Genomic DNA, 6,247 nt, shown 5'->3' on the forward strand with positions numbered 1-6,247 from the left:
ACACACACACACACACACACACATATATATATAGGCTAGATATATAGTTAGAGAGATAAAAGTTAGATAAATAGACAAATGAAGATCCACCATATTATTTGAATTTGTACTAATGAATTTGCTTGAATTGAAATTCTGTAAATTTCCTGTCATTCAAATACATCATCCTGTGTGTTGTAGCTAAATGAATTCATACTCTTACTCATGAATCGAAAAAGAAGCCTGTTCTTAAATCCTGATCTTAGCAAGCAATCTTTGATCAACAAGGTTAATTTGTCTTTGTCTCTCAGGCGATCAGAGATGGTACCTGCTCTTTTGTTGTTCTCTGATTATCAGACATCGTCTCTTCTTCTCCCAGTCAATTACGTCCTGCTGCTGTAATTACAGAGCACTTCACTGTCTGGCCCATTATCAGCCTTTGTTCATTTTTTAACTTGGCCTGAACGCATCTGACACATGTTTTAACTGTCCAAATATTCTATTCAACACACATGAACGTGGACAGAACTGCCACATTTTTTAAAGTTGTATAATAATAGATTTGTTTAAGACATGCAAAAATAGTGTTCTGCAGTTTAAAATGATAATGATAACTGCAGTCCTCTTATAAAAATGCTTAAGCTTAACCAAGTATTTCTACAGTACGAAAGTGCACAAACTTTCAGAACTCACAGAATTACTGGTAAGACTTGAGGTGTTGATTTGCCACCAAAATGATGTCACTTCCTGGAAGATGATGTCATAAAGGCTTTTGTTAGTTACCAGATTTTACAAAAGACTAAACAGCTTAAAACCAAAATGGTGATTAAAAAAAAAAAAAAAAAAAAAAAAAAAAAAAAAATTGTTGACTCCCATCTTTAACACAGATTTCATCAAATCTAGTGGTAACACTCACTGATTCTTGTTGTGTGGTTGATTTGTCACCAAAATGATGTCACTTCCTGGAAGATGATGTCATGAAGGCTTTTGTTAGTGAAGTAATTTTAGAAAAGATTAAACAGCTTAAAACCGAAATGGTGAAATTATTTATTTATTTATTTTTAAATTAAATTTGATTCCCATCTTTAATGCACAGAATTGATTAAATCCATTGCTAACACTTACTGATTCTTGTGTTGTTGATTTTTTCACTTCCTGGAAGATGATGTCATAAAGGCCCTTGGTAGTTAAGTGATTTTACAAAAGAATAAACAACTTGAAACCAAAATAGTGAAATACCATTTAAAATACAATTAATATGATACGATTGGTCAAAATACGATTCCATCTTCAATGTACAGAAATAATTAAATTCTTTGCTACTTATTGATGCTTGTGCTGTTGCTTTGCCACCAAAATGAGGTCATTTCCTGGAAGATGATGTCATAAAGGCTCTTTTGTTAAGTGATTTTACAAAAGCAAAATGGTGAAATTATTTATTTTAATATATGCTTCCCATCTTTAACACACAGAATTCATTAAATCTAACACTCGCTGATGCTTGAGCTGTTGCTTAGCCCCCAAAATTAGGTCACTTCCAGGAAAATTACATCATAAAGGCTTTTGTTACTTAGGGATATTTCAGGATAATTGGGACATTTTTCCACAGTCATCTCACAATGGTAAAATGTATCCCAATTTTAGCAGAATTCACCCCTGAGTGATTTTACAAAAGACTAAATGTAAAATATTCCTATCTTTAGAATTGTGTGTTTAATATTTTATTCAATATATGACTCATAGAATGAACCAAATTGATTTGTTTTGATGGCACGGGTTACAGATCAATAACATAAGTGCATCTAGTTGTCACCACAAGTCAACAAGCTATAGTCCAGATTGAATCCCCAGTTTAACTCACGCTTTAACTAAATCAGCGGTGTGTCGTGTTGGCATACTGATAATAAGAGTTGATAGAATGCTCTCTTCTCAGATCTCCTCACTACAGTAATCTTCCTAATGAAGTAAACGTGGATTTCCCCATAATGCCCATCGTCTTGCACAGAACATCGTCCCTAATCCACTCCAGACGGCCTGAGGATGACATGTGTTCCTATGGACCAATCAACTCATGCACAAGAACATTAAATGAATTAGCCTCTAGTTACGGTCTTCACAAACCATGTGTGCTGAATATGGTGTCTCTGCAATGTTGCCATATTGTGAACAACAGCTACATTTGGCCACTTTTGGTCATTGAAATCAATGGTAAACAGCAGCCCAATTCAACTGATTTGCCTACAAATGTATCAAATATGTCACTCCACAATCAGTATAATATTACAGAATAATATTAAGGTATTTGGGTCATTGCAGGGTCATCGGATCATCCCGGCTCTTACTCACTGGGGGGCCCACAACTTTTTAGACAACAGCTTGTCGGCAGCCCACTCATTAGTGTCAGAAACACGCAGACGCGCACACACATGCTCAAACATCCACTCTAACTGACACCAAATAGAAGGTGATGATAGTGACTGTTAACGTTTTTAATAGCACGTTTGCTTTTGATTCAATTATAATTCTCAAGCTAAGCTGCAATCTGTCCTCATTATCACTTTATATTTAATACATTAATATTACAGTTAAATCCTACACATGACAAATACACTTTCAAACATTCGAGATATCATTTTAACACCTCTTTTCTACTTTTCTGACATAAATTAATTCCAAAAACAAAGATCGTGGCTTTACAATGAAGTTTTCGGCAAACTTTTATAATGGATTCACATTCACCTCTTCTGCTTCTCAGCACAGACAAACATTAATCCACTTTCTGCTGCTTTGAAGTCGAAACTCTTTCTAATTAAGGAACCACTGGCCTTCAAAAGACCTCATCCTGGAGTCATGCGGTATTTTTTATGCGACTTGACTGAGAAATACATTTGGAGTGATGCAATTCTTTTTCTCTCAGAAATAAAAGTGGTAGCAGTGCAACCTCCATGGACAGAAAAATGTCCAAAAAGGAAGTGTATATATATATATATATATATATATATATATATATATATATATATATATATATATATATATATATATATATATATATATATACAGAGAATATACATATATACGTATACATATATATATATATATATATATATATATATATATAGACAGAGAAACTCCATTACACCTAGATGCTGATGCATATAATTGCATATAATATAATGCATAATTCACCAAATATGGTTTCTGGGTTCTTTAAAACATTACAACATGATGGTCTACTAAAGAACTAGAGAATAAAAAGTTCTTGGTGGAACCTAAACAGGTATTTCATATATCAGTTAACCTAAAAATTATGTGGTAAAATTACAATTAACTATACTGAAGGAAAAAACAAGAAAGAAAAAGATTTTTGCTGCTAGTTCAAATTAAAATGAGTTTAAGCAACACAATTGCTATTTTGTCCTAACTTGATTTCATTGTGTTCAATCCACTTAAATATATGTAAAATAGAAGTGTTGGGATTACATGAATGATTTTTGTTGCACTAACTGGGTGGTGGATTGTTAGTTCCCAGCATGCTTTGCATATGGATCAGGAGAATAAATGTTGAAAGTAAGTGTTACTTTATGCATTTTTTAGTGAAAGGAAAGACCTGTTAATGTTTGACATTTAAAAGAGTTTCTGTTATGTTGAAGTTTTTTGTGCTGAAGAGAGCTTATTGTTAGGTTATGAATGGCTGCATGATGCATGTTGCTTCATTCAATGAGTAATAGCTTTACTAAAGCCTGATCAATAACAAGAATATTCCTACTTCTGCAAATAGTCTTTTAATTGTACAACAAAACTGAATATTGAACACAAAGGTCTTTTCCATATACTCAAAATCACAGACTGGAATATATACTCAATATATTTGAACTGATATAACTAAAAAACATTGAGCTCAAATTTTGTTTCAAATTAACCACTTGCCTTAAAAAATTAAGTAAAATCAAAAAGCTTTTTTTTCAGCATACCTAACTCCATTTTGGTTCACCAATGAGTCATTTTTCAACATCTGATCAATTTTTTATAGAACATTACATTGTTTTGCTTATTGTAAGATTCTTCAAATGCAAATGTTTGGAAGTCTGCTCCGTTCTGTGAGCAACTTCCACTGGGTGTGAATATTATGGAGTCTGCTCTCTGAATGAACCTGCGCTGTCTTTTCACCCTCCAGGCTCTCTGAAATGGATTCTGTACGTCTGAACCAGTCGTGCCACGCACTTGTCCTTGGGATGAAAGAAAAGAGAGGGATTTTTTTCCTTCAACTCAGAGTGGTTATTATCAGAGCTTGTGCTGTTAATAGATCCGACAAACACCTATAGACTGATCCGCCTCATTTCCCGCTTGCCTTTTTGACGCATCAGAAATGAAATATAATGCGATTTGATATGCGTTCTGGTACATCCGTCATGCAGTTTCGACATTCTCAGCGGAATATTTTATTGCTCAGTGGCGTTTCATGTAAAGTCAACATTATTTACTTGCTGAAAGTCATCATGAAATCCAAATCGACTATTCTTTTTAAATATTACAGAATATTGCAGTGTTTAATATAAATGATTTATCAATGCACATCATTGGTTTTCAAAAATGTATGTGTCCTTATAATCTTTATTTAAAAGATTATAAGGACACTTGCAGCGACTTCTCTTCTCTGATGATGTGTTCACTGGCATGAGGGCGGGGCAACCTGTCACTCACATGAGATCCACCAATTGCAAAGCACAACCATCCAATCAATTCCTGATGGACAAAATCAAATCCTGTCCTACATTTTTTCTTGTTAGTGAAACCATTACACTCATATATAGCCTACATCACAATACAGAAAAAAAAGCAATCGCAACTTCCGTTGCATGCCGACTTTAAAAGAACATTCTCATGGTTATTGCAAACGCTGCATGTTGTTCAAAAGGAAAATAAATGATGATAAGGCATTAAAGCGATCTCAACTGTGATTTTTCCTAAGGCTTTGTATCTGAAAGAGCTAAATGAACAGTGGTTTCTCTCTCTGTGTTGTATCTGAGCTGTCAGGGCTGAACTCCCTGTGCCAGTGTCTGTGGGAGCAGCAGAAGTATTCATCACACAGAGGTGAGCGGACCAGCCAGATCCGCGGATCACTGCCGGAGGGAAACTTTGCCCTGGGCGATGGAAATGAAAGGCCCTCTAACAGATCACACATGAAGGAGACAATAAAGTCATGAGGTGCGACTGTGTGTGTGTGTGTGTGTGTGTGTGTGTGTGTGTGTGTGTGTGTGTGTGTGTGTATGTGTCAATCCACAAAAGACTTTGCAACACAAAACACAGTGCATTTGTATACCTGACAGCACGTTTCAATTCATTCAGTGTGAATTTGAGAATATTTAGAATTTTACAAAGGATTATTTTACTATTGAAATAAGTTGGCTTTTACAATTTTTTTGTGAAATACTAAATTATTACTGGTGTGCTAAGACAAGCATCCCTATTATTAATCATATTAATCACATATCATATGTAGGGTTATTGATTTGAACATAGTCATAACATAGTGTTCACACCAAGAATGATAACTATAATGATAAATGTGTAAGCATCCACACCAACACACAATGTCGTTCTGTTTATTCTAAGCAGGTGCTGCAGTTTTGTCGTCTGCCACTTTAAATGCTCGATTTGATGCTGGATTCTGATTGGCTGTCACTGTTTTTATAATTCATCATTCCAAAAGTGATTCCAATGATATTATTCTCATTATAGTTGTGGTGTGGACTTCCCTGTTCTTATTAAAACTTCACTGTTAATTGTTATCATCTTTGTTATGAACAAGCGTTAAATGTTTGCATGCAACTCCTACACCTACACCCACATCCTACAACCATTGTGCTCAATTTACATGACTTATTTAGAAGTGTGCAGTTATGCTACTTTTTGGACTTACAGTTTTCTAGAGGTTAAAACTGGTGAAAATATGGTAAAACCCCAGCAACCATCTAGAACACCCTAGAAACTACAGTCTGGAGTTCAATAGCAACCATCTAGAACACCCTAGCAACCACCTGCAGATCCCTAGAAACTAAATAGAACACCCTAGCAACCACCTGCAGATCCCTAGCAACCACCCGGAGATCACTTATAGCAAAGCACTCATACTGTGGCAATGAAGAAAGAAAAAATACTGAAAATTTTCAAGCACACGCCAACACTATGGAGGCAGGTTTTGCATGTGCAAGGACCACACAAGTATTCTTCAGAAAATGCGAATTATCTCTAATTTTAAAGATAATTG

At 34.9% G+C, this 6,247-nt stretch overlaps 1 long non-coding RNA gene across 1 annotated transcript; it reads right to left on the bottom strand.

Moving 5' to 3' along the window:
• Nucleotides 1-688: 688 nt before the first annotated feature.
• On the bottom strand, nt 689-1,532 carry LOC125262987. The gene is made up of 3 exons (XR_007183669.1): nt 1,105-1,532; nt 896-941; nt 689-726 (listed from the first exon to the last, which is right to left on the bottom strand). It is a non-coding gene; the product is annotated as an uncharacterized LOC125262987 (long non-coding RNA).
• Between the last annotated feature and the right edge of the window lie 4,715 nt (nt 1,533-6,247).

The sequence above is a fragment of the Megalobrama amblycephala genome, linkage group LG2 (assembly GCF_018812025.1).
Source record: "Megalobrama amblycephala isolate DHTTF-2021 linkage group LG2, ASM1881202v1, whole genome shotgun sequence".
Lineage (NCBI taxonomy): Eukaryota > Metazoa > Chordata > Actinopteri > Cypriniformes > Xenocyprididae > Megalobrama > Megalobrama amblycephala.